A 17,698-nucleotide genomic window follows, 5' to 3' on the forward strand; every position below is an offset into this window, starting at 1 on the left:
TAAATTATTTTTATAATGATAATGCCAACAACAGTTGGGATATGAGTGAGACATATTGGCCTCCATTTGATTAGTGTACTCTGGTTTTCAGCTGGCAATAATCTTTACTAGTATTAGTTGTGCCTAATACCTTTATTGTTATTTTTAGAAAAGATAGCAAGGATTGGACTGAGCTCCCTTCTCTAGAGATGATCAGATCAGGATTAGAATACACTTGCAGGGCAATGTGGTAATACCAACTCATCATCTTTTACTTGGTTATGATTTACCCAGCCCTAATTCCAAAACTTTCTACCCTCAAACTAAATTACATGATTAATTTATATATTTTTTTTCCTAGTCGTGCTACTGTGACCCAATGAAGTCTATCAGTCTCTGCTTTGTTTCCTGTTTTCACTGTTAAAAAAAAGTGAAACATGACTAGGAGGCCAAATGTGATGCAGTGGGAAAAAATATATGGGATTTTTTTTTTCAGTATACTTGCAGTATGTTTTCTTTAAGTGCACCAGTACTATTTTTCATCAAAAGTCAAGAGAATACTTTGACTATTCTATCATAATTTTTCCATCTTGTCAGTGGATTTTATTCTCAGTGCACAGAAAACAAAATAAATTTCTAACTTCATAGTTCATCTAACTGTTGTCTAGTTTGGATAGTTTCCTTTAAAAACTTTCCCTCCTGAAGCAAACTTTTAATCCTGTACTAAAGTAGAAACTGAGTATAAATGTTGCTTTGAGTAGAATAATGTGGAAGCAAATATAAGCCTCCTGCCTACTACAGTGAGCTGTGCAAAATATGCACAGCAGGATTTCAGTCAGGAAATTGAGAGATTAAGAGTAGAATCAATGTTTCTTTGCAGAGGGAATAATCAGAGACTTTTTTGTGTGTGACACTCCAGGTAAGGCAACTGAAGTTGTTCTTTTTCATATTGATTCAATGAAACAACTTGATTTAGGTTTTTGGGGGTTTTTTTTGGATGGCTTTGCATGCTGAACTGCATTTACCAAAAAAGGGTGAGTGATGATGTCCAATAGATTAATACCTATGACTTCAGAATGGAAATACAGAATTATTATATATGTCATTCCTATGGAAAAGGTAACAGGAAAACTCAATGTACCCTTATATAGAGTGCAGGCAAATAAGAATGGTAATACTGTAACAGACTCCCGGTAAGCTGTGTTTATTTATATTCACACCTCTAAACATAACTGTTGAAACTCTGGAAGGCATTATCCTTAAGCTTTCCCTGGATTTTTCTCATTAAGAATATACTGTAAAAATAACGTTATCATCCTGAGACAAAGAGTTGAAATAGGATTGTTAGAAATATTAACCATTGGTCTGAGTCACCACTTTCCACTATAATTGTGAATTCCATTGGCAGTAACTGTATGTACAGTCTTTGCTACATACTTGGCCAACAGATTCAACCGATACAATGACTCTGAAACTGGGATTAGGAATGTAAAAAACACCCCCAAAACTAGTCATACAGGCACATGGATCCAAGTCTAGAATAGAACAAAATACGTATCTCTTGACTCCGGATTTCCATTTGCTTTTTACAAAATAGGTGTTGGAGAATCTGTGGTTTATTTCCATAGTAACTTCAGACTGAAAGTACCTGAGTTTATAAATAATAGCGGTACATTTGATTACGTAAACTTTTTTTTTTTTTTTTTAATCAACAATCTTGTTTTCAGTAGTTTGAATTAGCAAAGCTCCTTTGATTTCTCTCAAGGAATACTTTTGAAAGTGTTAATTATTCTGGATCTTTCTTTCATCTTCTCTCAGTGTTGACACTTTATATGAATTCTTCTTATATTATTAAATGTCCTATATTTATTAATAGCATATATATGGTTAATAGTGTTTAAAAGAAATCACTCTAAAGTGCAGGTTCTGTGGTTTACATTTTATCATGGCACATTGTGAGCTGCAGATTTCTAAGTACTCTGTCCAGGGCTGTCTCTTGAAAGAACACCCTGGTCCAAGCATCCAGGATGAAATGTGCATTAGAATTTATGAGAGTGGTTTAAAGGGTTTAATTTTGTCTTATATATGTTATAGTTTCCAGAAGCTTAAGAAGAACAGAGTGAATAATTTGCATTTATTGAACTATAAAATTGCTTGGTTTTGTACCTGAAAACAGGTGTCAGTGATGGGTGCTGCGTCAGGGATGAAAGAAGACACATGCAACAGGCGGGGATAAGGCAGTCAAGGATGTATAGAGGATAGAGGAAAGACAGGAAAAGATTACTGGGGTGAATAAAGGTCAGGAAAGGCATTTGTCAAATGGTCTGTTCATACAAGCAAACTGTAGAGGGGAGGTGGCAGCACAAGCAAATCCACAGTCTGAATAAGAATGGCTCAACTGGGCTGACAGGCATTGAGTTCTTTTCAGTGGTGTTTCATTTGCCTTCATCTGTTAACCAGGAAGCAGGCATCATTTTGTTTTATGCATGGAGATCAGAGGCAGAGAAAGATTTATTTAAGGTCATTCAGGAAGTCTACAGCAAAACAGGGAACTAAACCAGGAATTTCTGAGTTCCAGACCAGTACACTAACCTTGGGACAGCTCATTTCCTCTCTAGGGGAGTTTCTGCTGCCAAATTGCATTAGATGAGAGCAAGTCTCTCTTGTTTACATTTCTTTAAAACAAACCTTCATTAGGACTGGATTCAATACATCACAAATACATTATCAAGATTACCATGAAATGTTTAATAAATTTCTAAATCCCAGTGGTAGGAATGGCTGGTGATGTAAATGAAAATGAGATCACAAGATTCATGAAAAAAAGAGTTGTCTGAGGAGAAAAATAATGTTTTTTTCTGATGCAAGGAAAAAGAATTGAACAAAGTCTGAGAATTTTTTCTGAATTAGGAAAAACTTGTTTGTGTGATTGAATATGCCAGAATAATTTAAAAGCTAATTTATTATGAAATAAAATCTGCTTATTTGAATACTGTGTCTCAACAAATCCCCTGAGGCTGTTTACATAAAGGAAAATAATCTGTCAATCTTAAAAATTTTGCTCACTTCCCTCATTTCCCACTTCTTTCTTAAGAAAAAAAATAAAATTCTGTGGAATTAAACTTGTGGACATCACACTGTCGCAAGAACCAACTGTTGCCTAGCTGCTATCCCCACAAAGGATGTTGCTCAAGTCATTAACTGGAAAAAAACTGTATTTAAAACCAAAGAAAAGAAAACTATTTATGCTGAGCATTATGGATCCTTACTAGATTATAACTATTGCTTAACACCTTCAATACATTGTAGTGATGATAATTTTTAGGGAGAAAATGCATTTTGTACCTCAGCCCCAGGACAAACAGCTCTGTGTTCATGTTCCTGGGCATATGGTTTTGGTATGGTAACTATACAGAGACACTCGGTCTGTCTTCTATCTCCTTTTTTTCCCTAGGTACTTATATACTCCAGTTATCATATCCCTTTCAAAATGTTTTCTGCCATTTTCCTCATTTTTAATGAAGGATTTTCTAGTTGCACTAAATATAAGTCTACATATTTCCAGTATTATTCCATCCATGGCTCTTGCTCTAATGACAGACATGCAGCCTGGTCTGTATTTTGACTGAGTGAACAGCCATTCATTTCCTTGGCTGAGTGCAGTCCTGGCCCTGCTGAAGTTGATGGGGGTTCTCTCTTTGACTTTTATGAGGTTTGACTTTCAGACTGTGCCTCAAATGAGTGTCAGAAAGATCCCCAAGACAACAGGCAAGGCCTAGGTATTTGGCTTGATGTCTTTGCAAAGCTGGCATCACTGGTAATGCAGCCAGCTCTGCTTATGTGTCGAGATGGGAATATGTCTTGTGGATGTCCAATGGTGATCACATATGCATGTGTCCAAATATGGGATTTATTCATAAATTGACTACAGTGAAAGGTAATACTCTTTATGTAAGCATTTTACAAATTTTTTTGTTCAGTTTTTTGTATTATTTAGGACTAGTATTCAGCAGCCAAAATTTAGGTAGAGAGAAATGTGTGCAAATACTTCACCTTGGCCTTTTCTGCTATCTCATAGTCATGAAAGAGTATGTCTCTTATAAAATAAATGTCTGAATTTCTCTTGCTTCCCAAAAGAACATTAAATATTTATTTAATGTCTATCAGGGAAATACAAATATACAACTTCTTTTACACATGCACACATTCCTTCCTACCCTACACTGGAACTTATCTTGCTATCGTAAGTCTGTATTAAGGAGAGGGAAATATGGGGTTTGTAAGCATCTTCAGGGGTAGACAGCTTGCATAGTGGTGAAGCTGTAGTAAGCCCCCCACAATAGTCTGCTTTACTGCCTCTGCCCCCAGGCCAGGACCACCCTAATGGTGGTTTGCTGGTCCCTGTGCTAACCAGACTGTAGTCGGCTTCCCAATTGCTCCTCTGTAGACATACTGCTTTTCAGAATTTATCTGAAGCTTTCTATCCGCTTCCAGTTGCTCAGTAACTCATACAAGGTTATTAGTGTAAATGTCTTCTCATTAGCTCAGTTGTTTCTAATTGATTTTCTTTTGTGGCACCATGGACTGATACCTGGATTTCCCAAAGAAGCAATTGCCTTCCTTGACTTTTCCTCTCATGTATTGACTGTGCTGTTTGGTTACTGCCTTTACATTCCTCTCACCAAAATATTTCTGTATGGTTCCTGGTCTCTGTTACTCTTCAATTAAACACCAGGTGCTTCCCTCCTATCCTATTAGTGCATCCACTTGTTCTCTTAACACCCTCTTCTGATTTTTTTGGTAATGATTTCCTTTTCTTTGCCAGGCTTTTGGGTCCATAGACTTTTTTTTTTTTTTTTTTTGGTATTTTAACAGGACATATTGTAGGGGACCAGTATCTTAAAGCTATTCTCACAAATCCTTTGGGGAAAGCAGGATGATGGGCCAAGGAATACACTGTTTTGTCTTCTGGCAGGTAAGTGGTGATTATTCTAGGCTAGCTCTTTTCCCGTTTCCAAGTTTTGCTACTTGCACAGTTTCTCTCAGCCCTTCAACAAAGACTCTAAGAATTCTGGACATGTATCATCAATCGCCAAGACTAAAATAGGCTCCAATACCAGAACATTATTTCTCGATTTTATCCATCATCTTGTTTTATATCAGTCTTCCCAATAATTTACAACGCTGATGCATCTGTCAGGATGATTCTTCTGCTGTGTTTAAAGGTGATAATTCTAATATCTGCATGGAAATGGTATGCCTTTGTCTGGGGGAAAAAAAACCCACAAAAACAACCACAAAATAAACCAAAAACCAAAACCAAAACTAGAGTCCATTCTCAATCCTTTTTCTTAGATCTTTCTCTGTATTGTTGATAAGGGCAAAACTGGTGCTCATTACAAAGATTAATTATCAACCAGGATACTGATGTAACAGATAGTCTGTTCTCAGTTGTGGTAGGAAACCTCAGCTCATACAAGAGTTCAGCTGTATGGCAGGAAAACCAGTAAAGCAATGCTGCCTGCAAACAGGTTGGGCTGGAACTGGAAAGCAGAAGAGACAGAACCAGACCTGCAGTTCCATTGGTAGAATCTGAAGCAACACATAAGAACTGTCGATGTTTATTGATGAAAGGTGCTGACCCCAGATTTGAAGAAGCCCAAAGGCAATCACTGAGCATCTTTAATTTCTCTACTTTCAGAACCATCTCTTTCACACTTCTGGGATAAATCTGTGCTTGAACTAAGCTTAGTTAAAACTGTGAGACTGAACACGAGTCATTTTTGCATTTAGGTTTTTGTGAAGGGACCTAGATCTGTCCCGTACCTGAGAAAATCAAACATTTACAATTGAGTGGTGCAGGAACATTGGTCACTCATGTAGCAGACATTCAGTTTAAAAAAAATAGTCTTGTCTGTTTTCATGATCGAGACAGCAAAACCTACAGCCTGCCAAGTTGTGAACCCCCATGAAGGTTAATTTTATTATCAATACAGAACACCAAAGATCATGCACTTTATGACAATTAATCAAAATTTAGGTAAATAGGATGCGATGTAGATGATCGCTGCTCAAACCTGTTGGAATTCCTTTTTTCCAAATTCATTAATGACTGTTGAGTGCCTGATCCAAAACATACTGAATGTGATTCAAATGTTTTGGTTCTTTGCAGTCTATGGATAAGGTTTTGTGTGAAGTAAGAGAAAACAAGGAACATGAAATATAAATGTCAGCTGTAACAGTGGCTGGTTGCAGCAAAATTAAGACTGTTAGAATTTTAATTGCTTCCTTCCTGAGCAAATTACTTAAATTCAGGCCCACTGGAAATAAAGGCAGAAATTCAATTTCTGATGGAGATATGATCCTGTCAACATTATACACATGGGACAAATATGTAGTGGCATGAATATGAGCTTGAGTTAACTGTATTTCAGCATAATTGCAAATAGTATGAGCTTATTTAGATATAATATCTCATGACAAATTACCACTTACAGTTTACTAAAGCAAGTAATATATCTTCCCCCTCTAATTTTTGGATCAATTTTCTAGCCAGAGGAGGGGTTTTGGTGTATTGCTTGGTATAAGTGATTTAATTTTTTTTTCTTCTGATTTTCAAGCTTGAAGTCTTACAAAAATGAAAAACAAATAGTATTATAATTGTCCCAAGACCTGGTAGCTTGCACTTTCACTTTGTCTAAATGGTCACCAGGAGAACTTGAACAATGACATAAGTGGTATTTAAGAGTGCATGACTTTAAGAACTATAGGAACAGAGGTAGTTCTGCTTTACAGCTAAATGTAACCTAGATGGTCTATACACTGACTCTGCGTAGAAACCTGTTTTGCTGCAGGCAGTCAAATCAAGCAGCAGGGTGTGATCTCCATGCTTGTATTGCTCCTGGTTTTCTATTCCTGAACTCTCCTGCCTTAAGGAACGTTTCTAAATACTCTTATGCTGCAAAGCAGGTAAAGAAGTTTTATTTTTCTGATCCTAAAAGAGTGCATTTAACAAATGAGAGTCAGAACTAGTTATAGAGCCAGTGGTATTGAATTAGTACCATTCAAAATACCGAGTGAAACCTACCTGATGCTGGGAGACACATTGGCTGAGACTGGATGTAAGCCAAGGGAAGAGTCATTTGAATTGCACAGCTGGAACACTATCCTTGGGGAAATCCTGGTCCTAAATCTAGTCAAAAAAGCTGATATTCTCCAATCCTGTAGTTTATCAGAGCACTGAAATATAGCCACCTCATTGTGGTTATGCATGAAAGTGTAAAAAACTGTGACAAAGTATTTGCTCTGCTACAGAATAATTTCCATTAGCCAAAATCCATTAGCTTGGAGTAGCATTTTTCTAGAGGATAGCTGATTAAGTTCTTAAACCTTGTACATTAAATATGCCAAGCAATCGTTTTCTTAAAAAATAAAGTAAAATGGAACTTTTAAATCCAAAATTATGGGCATGTAGATGCATTTTATGTAACCCGTAATACTTTTTTTTTTTTTTTTTTTTTTTTTTTTTATGATTCACTGCTTAATCTAAATTACCTGGTGTTAGAAAGCTGTCGTTGATGTCCTGTATTGTTAAATAAAATTATTTCTGTAGACCTTGTTTTATTGACGATAACCACACCAGAAATTTAATAGCATGGCTGACTTTCTTTGCTAGTGTTTCAGTGAAGCAACTTTTAGCTATTATTTCTCTCTTTTGCCTTCTGCACCAGCAAGATTCTTGGGTATAGCTTGTCCCCAAACATTCTGGTGAAACGTACCATGATTTTCCTTTATTTTAGTGAGAACTGAACTGTGGAATGGTAAATAATTGCTCAGTTAGCAAAACCTAAATCAACAGTGATACTGTTGCACTGTTATGTTCCATGTTCCAAGCTGTAACTCATTTTCACTCTGAATCAGAAAGCCACTAATTCTAAGGAAAATGATTCTTTAACAGATTTTAATATTTTAATTTTTTTTTCCTATTAGCACGTCTAACACTGCTGTGGTTAACCTGAAAACCTGAGTCAGCAATGTGACAGTGTGACAGTTTGTGAACGAGAGGGTTGTGCCAAGCACAAAACAAGCCCCCCAAAGGCCTCAGCATCAATGCAGGGCCCAGTTGTGGACACTGTTTATAGAAAGTATAGGCTAATTCGCTGTTTGCTTGAGATGATGAAGGAGGAGAGCAAAAAGATGTTTTGGATCATTAGTTTTTTCTTAAATTTAACTTTTTTCTATCTGAATTTTTAAAAAGGTTGTCCCATAACCTGTTACTGGTTTTGTTTTGTGGTTTTTTAATGTTGGTTCAGTTAGAAAAACTTTTATCTCTTTTTTTGATTCAGCTACATTTAATATATTCCCCCAAAAGATAAAATACATCTTAAGGATATATTAACAGCTCATGGATATTGATGCATTCCATCCACAGGTAATTCTGAATATAGCTAAATCACTACATAGCTAGTTAGGTCCTCAGCAATTTATCTCCAGTTTATTATTCTAGCAAATATAAGGACAGAGACCTTAAGCAAAACATTAAATATAACTTGCTGTACACAGCTGACGAAAAATACCAGATCACACTGAATTTTGTCAAAGAGTAGATTCTGGCAAAGAAAGGATACTCTGAGTCACTATGACCTATTTTTTTTTTTAATACTGTATGCTGCTAATGATATATGCTCCTCTGCCTGTGACATTTACTGCGGTTACTGGGGTTGCTGGCATATACTGTTTTCACATTCACATTATGAAAAAAAAATGTCAGAGAAACATGGAAACATGAAGTATGAAAACAATAACTTCTCCTGGCCTTCTGACTCTGAAGGTGAAAGAGACAGTGATTTCATGCAGCCACAAGTTCCTAATTTTCTTTTTTTTCGTTCAAGTATAGAATTTTAAAAAGTTATTATTGAACATTGATCTGTATCAAGTATGATATTATCATGGCACGTACAGTCCCAGGTTAACTCGGGACTTAATGCAGTAAAAATAAAACCCCATAATTTCATTCATTCTGGTCAATCAATACATCTGGAAGGTGTAGCTGCTAAGGAAAAATATTAGATAGACAATTTAAAATTGATTCTCACAGAAAAAAATACAAGTTCTGTAATCAGTCTAAAAGTGCAATATCATTATTGTTGATTTCTATATTCCTAACTGAGCTCTATGTTTGTGCATGCTATTTTACATTTAGGATGTAGCTGTTATGATTTAAGATGCAGGACTTTAAAAAGCTGATGGTGTTTATTATTAAAAAGTGGGAAATATTAAGTAAAAATATTTTTTTAAACACTGAAATTTCTTTCCTTGTTTTTCACAGCTTGCTAGTATCTTTCCAAAAAACCCAGTGGCCTGTGTTATCACCATGAACCACGCTGTCTTTCTGTAAATGTTACATTTCCAGACTCATAGGAAAAAAAAATCTACTCACGTAAATCTTGCCTTCAATGATTCACCATCTTTCTTCTGGTCTTTAGGATAAAAATAATCACATAATGGCAAAACAAAGCAAAATAAAAACCCCCAACACTTCAAATGTAAAAATATAATAGATAAATTAAAAACTCCACTGAATAAAATAAAATAAAATTAAATTAAATTTATGTGGTTGAACCAGGCTGTCAGGTTTGGCTATCCTGTTCCGGGTTGCACCAGCACCCTTACCAGAACACTTCACAATCACCCACCTCTCACCTTTAGTACATTCTTCTGATACTTTCCATTGCCCAATCTAGTCTGGCTAGCACTAGTTTTGTTTCCTTTGGCTTCACCCTGAACAGTTCCTTTTCTTCTTTTTTTGTTTTTCATATTTATGCTCGTGTAGAAGGTAATCATATCTCCTGTTTAATTTCTGTTCAGCCAGCCTGTGTTGATTTATTTACAGTATTTCCTCAAAACTCACATTTGTCATTCTAACCCCTTAAGCCTTCCACCTATTTAATTCATTCCAAACTCATCGTCATCTATGGTAGCAAGGTTGAGCAATCTAAATTTTTCTAGCCATGAGGAACAGTAACATATTTTCCTAGCTAATTTCTCTGACAGTCAGCTTTTATCAGACATCATGGAGATCTTCAGAGGACATCAGAAAGAGCGGATAATTAGCTATGAATGCTAAGAAAAAGTAGTGGGAAAGACTGATCATCTAGAAAAGTAAATCAGAGGGCTAGGAGCCATTCAAAATGAAAACATGGAAATTCACTTGCAGCTTTTAGTCCTTAAGTACAGCTCAAGTGCACTAGGACCTGAAGTGATAAGAGTTCAATGTTTGTACTTCATCCTAAGGGATAATTCTCAGAAGGAAATAAATCTGACTTCATACTGGCCAATTACTTAATGTTAGAAGAATCAAAGCTGTTACTCAGGGTGAGATAAAATGTCCTCTTATAAATGTCCTGATATTTGATTAGTTAGTCAAATTCCAGCAGAAATTGTACTTTTCCAGCAGCCTTACAGACTAACCCCTGTTTAGCACTTTTCTAACCCAAATCAGGCTACTCAAAGGATCTCTTGTTTTCACTGCAGTGCTAAATAGTGCTGGTATTACGGATTAATTTGGTACCTTTTTTTTTCCCCATTTCCCTAATTTTTCATGTGTTTTACTTCGACTAAGTAAACAGCTCTAGGCCTACTCCAGTTTCCTAAGCTAGAAACTAGAAGTCTGATACATAATTTCTGTGTTTATTATTAACTAGCTATGACCTCAGGCAATCAGAATGTTAAAAAGCTACTAATTGATTTGTTACTAATTAAAGATTTTTTTAAAAAACCCTTATCATGTTTTTACAACCTTGTAGCATTATAAATGGACTCAAGCTGCTGAAGAAAGCCGAGTTTTCCATTCTTTAAACATCAGAAGTCAGATTCACTCTGTGCTTGCACTCACCTATACGTGTGATCTAATACACAAATGAGTGTGACTGCCCTCTAAGAACCTTTATGACACTTCTGAACATGCTTCTGTTTTGAGTATGTAAAGCTCAACTTTCTCATCAAGCATCAGTACCTGGAGAGTGTGGCTGCAAAACTACTAATTCACAGTTGTTTTGTCTCTGCTGCTGTATCTTTGGACACGTTACTAAATGTCTATCTTTAAACGGGTTACTAAATCCTTGCATCTGAGATTTACTTGGTCAATCCAGTCATGCAGAGGTCCATTCCCAAACTTGAACACTCTATTTGTCCTAGAAATCCAATCCTCTGCCCTCCAGAAACCAAAGTCAAAGAAAAGCAGTGGGTTGACATGCACCAGATGTGAATTTCTTTTTGCTCTCTTCCTTCATAATATGTTTGAAGGCTTTGACGGTCTAGTTCCTCTCTGAACAACTTCTTGTTCTCTTTTCTCTCCAGTGAAACTCCACTAATGCTGTTACTGGAAATATCGTTATCTTTCATTAGTCCACTGTTTATCAAATCCTATTATTTATCAAGAGCAACTGGTTTATTGAGATTTCTGAAGTAAATTGTCTGCTTGGCTTAAGGCTATATCTACAGACTGTATTAATTTAGTAAGAGCTGAATGGTTACATGGCTGTCTATCACTCTGAAAATGAAATTTCTTCTAATTAAGGATATAAACTTGTTTACCACCTTTCCTTAGCCCAGATATTAGTTGAGGTAAGACAACACTATGAGAATTATTTATTAAAAGAAATTAGATCATTCTTAATTAAATATCTCAACAGAGAAACTTATCCACATCATAAATGAGTGCTTTTTCTTTACATTAAGATGAATTTATTTCTTCATCAGAAATTATCTTCTGCCAGGAAATCCAAATACTTTTACTCGGTTGGAAGCCTTGAAGATGAATTCCTGCTTCTGGTTGTGGTTTGATGTTGAGTCTAAAATTTAAAGATCACACTTTGCTTTAAGATACTAGCAATGTTAGGGAAAAAAACCTGTTGTGAAAACATGAGGCTTTTTCTAAAATTAGATTTGCTTGCATAAGCTGTTGCCTTATTCTAATTTAATTTAGATTACTTTGGTGTATAGTAAACGACATTTCTTTCTCACATCTGGATGATAAGATATGAAGATAACTTTTTATGATTTATCTGCAGCAATAACATATTTCTGCATCTCTGTCAATCTCTAGCTATGGTGGCATGGCTCAGGGATGGAATTGTATCTCTGAAATAAAATAGTTGGCTATTCTAGGGCTGCTTTTTCTGCTAATCAGCTGGCATATATATTGTTTGTAACCCAAAGCCCCCTGATAACTGAAATCTTCCTATTGCTTTTTAATGGACTTTGGATTTGTATCTTATGATATAATTTAAAATAACACTGAAGTATTTTTACTGTTTTACTATTATTCAGAATAGACTATTTCAGTTGTAAGGAACCTACAATGATCATCTAGTCCAAATGCCTCACCACTTCAAGGCTGAGCAAGTTAAAGAATGTTATTAAGGGCATTGTTCAAATGTCTCTTAAACACTGACAGGCTTGGGGCATTGACCCCCTCTCTAGGAAGCCTGTTCCAGTGTTTGACCACCCTCTCAGTAAAGAAATGCTTTATGTTCTTGTTTGGGGAAATTTCACTGATAATTAGAAGCTCCTTTTAAAGATTTTGTGATTTGTAGTGAAATGCATTCTTCACTGTTACAAGAGAGCAAAAGGGTTCTGAATATGCCACTACGTGGCTAACATTAAATACCAGTATTCTGACTCTACTGAGTTTCTTTCATAATTGAAGGGATTATGTTAACATCTTTAATAAAAATCCACAAAAATACTACTGCATAGTTCAGTGAAAATTGTCTTGGTGAGAACTTGCATGAGTTAAGAAACAATATTTTTCTGTTATTAACATCTTTCTACTTTTTTAAGGAAAGTAAGTTGTCGAAGTCTCTTTGACTGAAGCTTGCAAAAACTGCAGAGTTCTGCCAAGCATATGCTGCCAGAAAGCTCAGTGTTGTGCACTGTAAAACAGATGGGTAATAATTATCTCGATAGAACCTTTTTTCCCATTATTAAAATATAAATAATTCTTCCACCATTCCAAATAGCTGTTAAATTTGCATTTTGGAAGGAAGAGGATAAAATAATTTAGCTAATGGTATAAAAATGTAAAGGTTACAATGCTGATTGAATCCAAATTAATCTCTTCCATCATTTCCACTGACTTTTATAGGAATTTTCCAGTTATGACCACAATTTTATTTTCTGTATTTGGAAAGTGACTTTACAACTGGATGACCATTTTCAGAAATGTTTGTTTCATGCTGATTTTTTTTAACCCATTATATAATCCCCCAAACAATTATAAAAGAGAAGTATATTTAATTGGCAATGTTAGATTTGGAACTGTCAGCTTTCCATTATGTCTCAGAAAGGAGAACCTATTAATCAATGTATTCACAATTACAAGTATTCTTTAATTTTCTTCCACATTTGATGTATTAAATGGAATTTCTGTCAAAAGTTTGACTTTGATGTGGAAGAAATGCTAACAAATTTCTAGAGCATAAATTCAAAGCCTTTGAATACAGGATATAGGATTCCAGGATTGCAGATAGCAGACATAAAAGTTGGAAAATCTTCACAGACTACGAAATGCATGGTTAGAAAGCTCTTATGATAAGTGATGAAATTATTAGCCCAAAGAACTCCATCAGTTTGTCTGCTTTCTCATTTGCAAATGCAAAAGGGTTCTATGTTAAAAAGACACTTTTGGTTTTGTTCTTATATGTAGCTGTGTTTTGTTTCCTGATACTTTTGCTAATCAGGAACAACTAAGATTACTCTGACTGTGATTTTGTAACCAAACTTGTATATGGAAAAGCACGCATGTTTTATTATACAAACAATTAATTACAGGTTATTAAAGAGACAGGAAGAATTTCACTCAGTCATGGCTTTGATTGTCCTATTAGTATTTGCTCAGAAGAAACAACAACATTTTTCATTTCTTCAGTGAGTTATCAGTCTCAAATGTCTTTTTGTTTGTGTATGAATTGGAATAGATGAATCTGAAACTGAAAGCATCATATTTCATCTTAATGACCTTACATAAATGTTTGTCAGGACCCAGCATGGCATATTGGAAGATGACACTTGACCAGGGTTGCTTTATGTTTCTGGGGAGAAGAATGCTTCAGCTTCTTCTATCTATTTATTTATGGAGATTGTAAACCCTTCAGGGCAGGGTCAGTCCTGTGGCTGTTCATACCATCCTGGCTGGGACCTGGCTGTGAAATACCATCGCAGTGCTGACAAGCTTTCTCCTGTTACCTGCATCCCTCCCCTATCTCCTGCCCCAAACCCTTCAGCTTCCCTGCAGTAGCAATGAGTGATGAACTTCAGACTGAGTACTATATAGGCTGTAATATGTAAACCACTTCACATGCAAGTAGGTGTGGGGCATGATCATAGCTCTTGAGGAGTTGTACAAGCCTCTTATGACCTTCAGCTGTGCCTCCTGTAGGGTTGAGGCTGCTAAAACCTCTGTGAAATGTCTCCAGGCCACCGAACCTGCCTAGCAATAAATTGTTAGATTTTCCTTCCACCCTTCTGCCAAAGTTAATGGTTTAGAATGGATTAGAATTCCCCCTTTTAAAGAAGAACACATAAAATAGTATTTTAAATGTGATTTGCCTCTCAATTAACTTCTTAATTAGAAGAATCCTGGATTAGTAACTAATTTGGTGAGTTACCTTTCTCAGTAACATCACCCTTTACTATATTTCTTAAGTGAAAAATATTTTCATTTAAGAGCATTTTACCCTTCTTCTGAGCCACAATTAAAAGTAATACATAGACCACACCTCCCAAACAAATGAATTCAAAATCACACAATTAAAAATGAAATGAAAAGTGTCTGCTCAAAACCAGTGCATTAATTGTTTGGTGTTTTAACTACTTATTGATGTTTGAGAGAATATGATTTTTTTTGTTTGTTTGTTTGTGAAACTGATGAATTCTGAAGAGATAGTTCTCTACCTGTCAGCTAGATAAGAAACTAGGTGGTAAGGTAATATGGCATGACTACTAGAACTTGCATTGAACCCAGTGAACTAGGGGGCATTGATTTTAATTAAATTATTTATTTGAAGTCACTGTGGAAATTCTGTTCGCAACCAATAGAATAACATGCTCCTTTAGTTTCAAAATATCCTTTAGAAGTGCTTAATCTAGCAAAACTTCACATATTAAATCCTTAAACCTGTGTACAAGCAAAGAAACCAAATAAATAACATCATAGAAGTTGAAGGCATAGAGCGGGCACATCGTTAATGAGAATTATTCGTGTAATAGACTTATTTCTGCCATTATGTCACATGGCATAAATATAATAGGTTAGGACAATTTGAAGGAAATGATTTCTTTATTTAATTTGACTTGAGTAGAAGGATTGAAGGGAATACTTGATGAAAGATTTCTTCTGATTTGGTTTTGCAGTGTCTCCATTCTGGAGAATGGAAGAGAAAAGGAGTTAATATGGCTCAGCATTTAGTATCACTTTGTAGATTGTTTGTTCTCATGTGTCAGAATATTAAAGAGGTGAGTCATAAGACAGAACATTTTGTCCTACATATTTAAAATGAACAAAAGAAAATTACACTGTTATTGTTATGGGTAGAACAGTACTTCCAGTCTTGATTAAGCCCACTCACTACAAATTATCCCCACCTGACCAGGCAAGATTCATGTTAGTAGTGGTGATATGTGGTTCCTTTGGCCATTTGAAGATTTGTGTCTATTTGTAGCACAAAAATGGGTACTTTATACAATTGTAAAGGAGATAACCCTTGATTCTTAAACATCATATTGAACTTTAAAAAATATGTTTCTGATTGTTAAATCTACTCTTTATTAAATTCTTGAAGGGAATGCTTGCAAATTTGTGGATTTATAGGAAAAACATCCTCAGATTATTTCGTAGTCAATATTTACGGAGTAGTTAAAAGATGTTTCAGAGACACATCTGCTACTATTCTGTTCCTCTTCCCTCATTTCTAAGGGGTATACTTGTACGAGGTAGTGCATAAATCTGTATATAAGAAAGAATCAAACTACACGCAGAAGGATCCTAACCATCTCCTGTGTATTCCTTGTAGTGACATAACAGGAAAAAAAAGGTATTGAGAAATTACTGGATACACAAGGTTTGCAAGTGAAGAGGAAAGAAAGGGAATTACTGTCCTCCAGTTCTTTATTATAACTAAGTTAGGCACTGTATGTAGTAATCAAATAATTTTAAAGTAACAGTATGTGACTAAAATGAAAGTGTATCTCTAATTAGGAACAAATGCAAATCAATAAACTGATGTAATGAAAGACTTCAGTAGCCACTTCTAATATTTAGCATTGGTTGGCATGATCTGTTAGTGAATCATTTGATAAGCAGCATCTTCATTTTTATGTTTATGCAAACATTGCTATGAATAAGACAGTAAAGAATAATTTTGTTTTGTTGTTGTATTGCATGTCCTGGTGTATTGCAAATATTCTGACTTAGACTGGAAACTTCTAGGTTTAGTAACTTTTTCCACTTGAAGTTTTGTCTGCGTATTTGATAGCTGGATGATGGATGCTTGAGCTCTCTCCTCTGCTAACGTGGTTTGGCCACAATGACTAGGTCAAATTCAGTTGTTTCAGAAGTTTAGCTGATTTTTTTGGTCTGCTCATCAAGGAATTGCTTTTCAGGTCTGATAGTATCTCCGAAACAATCTGTTTATTTGGTACCAATAAGGCCATCAGCCATTACAGCAAAATTCCTTGGCTAAAGGAATGCCTCTGAATGGACTTCTTGGACTCTTCTTGTGACAGGCTCAAGACCTATATTAAAACAGAGAATCTGTCTTTGCTCTTGCTAGTGAAAAGAGCTACAATGCAAATATGAGCATCAGAAATTCTAGCAAAACTTTTCATCCCCCCTTCACCTTCAAACTTCATAGGCAAACAGTGAATATTTTGCCTTTGTGCTGTCTACAGCAACTCTTACCTCATCTGCCAGGAGGCATGTCTGATTATCGAGAAGCAAAGAATTGAACTTCCTTGCTGATAGGGATGTTTAGAAAATAAAACACCGTTATCCACAGCCGTACTTCCAGTAAGAGCAAACAGTCCATTTTTAGATATCAGCAGGTGGAAATCTCAGCAGAAGGATGAATGTTTGTTGTTATGATTCCTGATGACCTTTCTTGTTTTTATTCCACTCTGATAGTGAAAGCCTAGTGGCATGTTGGTGTTTTTAACCTCCTGAACTGATTTGGGGCTTGTTACAAAACACCATTAATTTATGTTTAACTACCTAGGAATTTCCTCCTTTAGCTGCATTGGCCAGTGTCCCAATTCAGGCAGTACTTATGCCAGAATTTGTGACTGCTTTATGAACTACTCCATGGTGAGGCATGAAGGTCAGAGTGGCAGTTATCTGAATGACAATGCCATGGATGAGCTGTTCAGTATATTCTGCTGAACCATAGGTTTTTAATCAGAGAACGGTTTCAATATATTTTAAAATGAGTACTTTGAATATGACAGGATACTGAAAGTTTGTATTTTATCCACCCTCCTCCGGAATCAAGAAACCCAGAATCCTGAGACCAGATCTTTGAGGAGACATATTGCAACTTCCATTGCTTGCTTCAGGTACCTACACTGTCTAACTGCACACCAATACGATAGTGCGTGTGTTCTTATAAAATGTCTATGTTCTAGCTTGGGCAGAAACTTACACAGTTTTTCTTAATGCTATCAA

Source organism: Athene noctua, chromosome 5 (genome assembly GCF_965140245.1).
Source record: "Athene noctua chromosome 5, bAthNoc1.hap1.1, whole genome shotgun sequence".
NCBI lineage: Eukaryota > Metazoa > Chordata > Aves > Strigiformes > Strigidae > Athene > Athene noctua.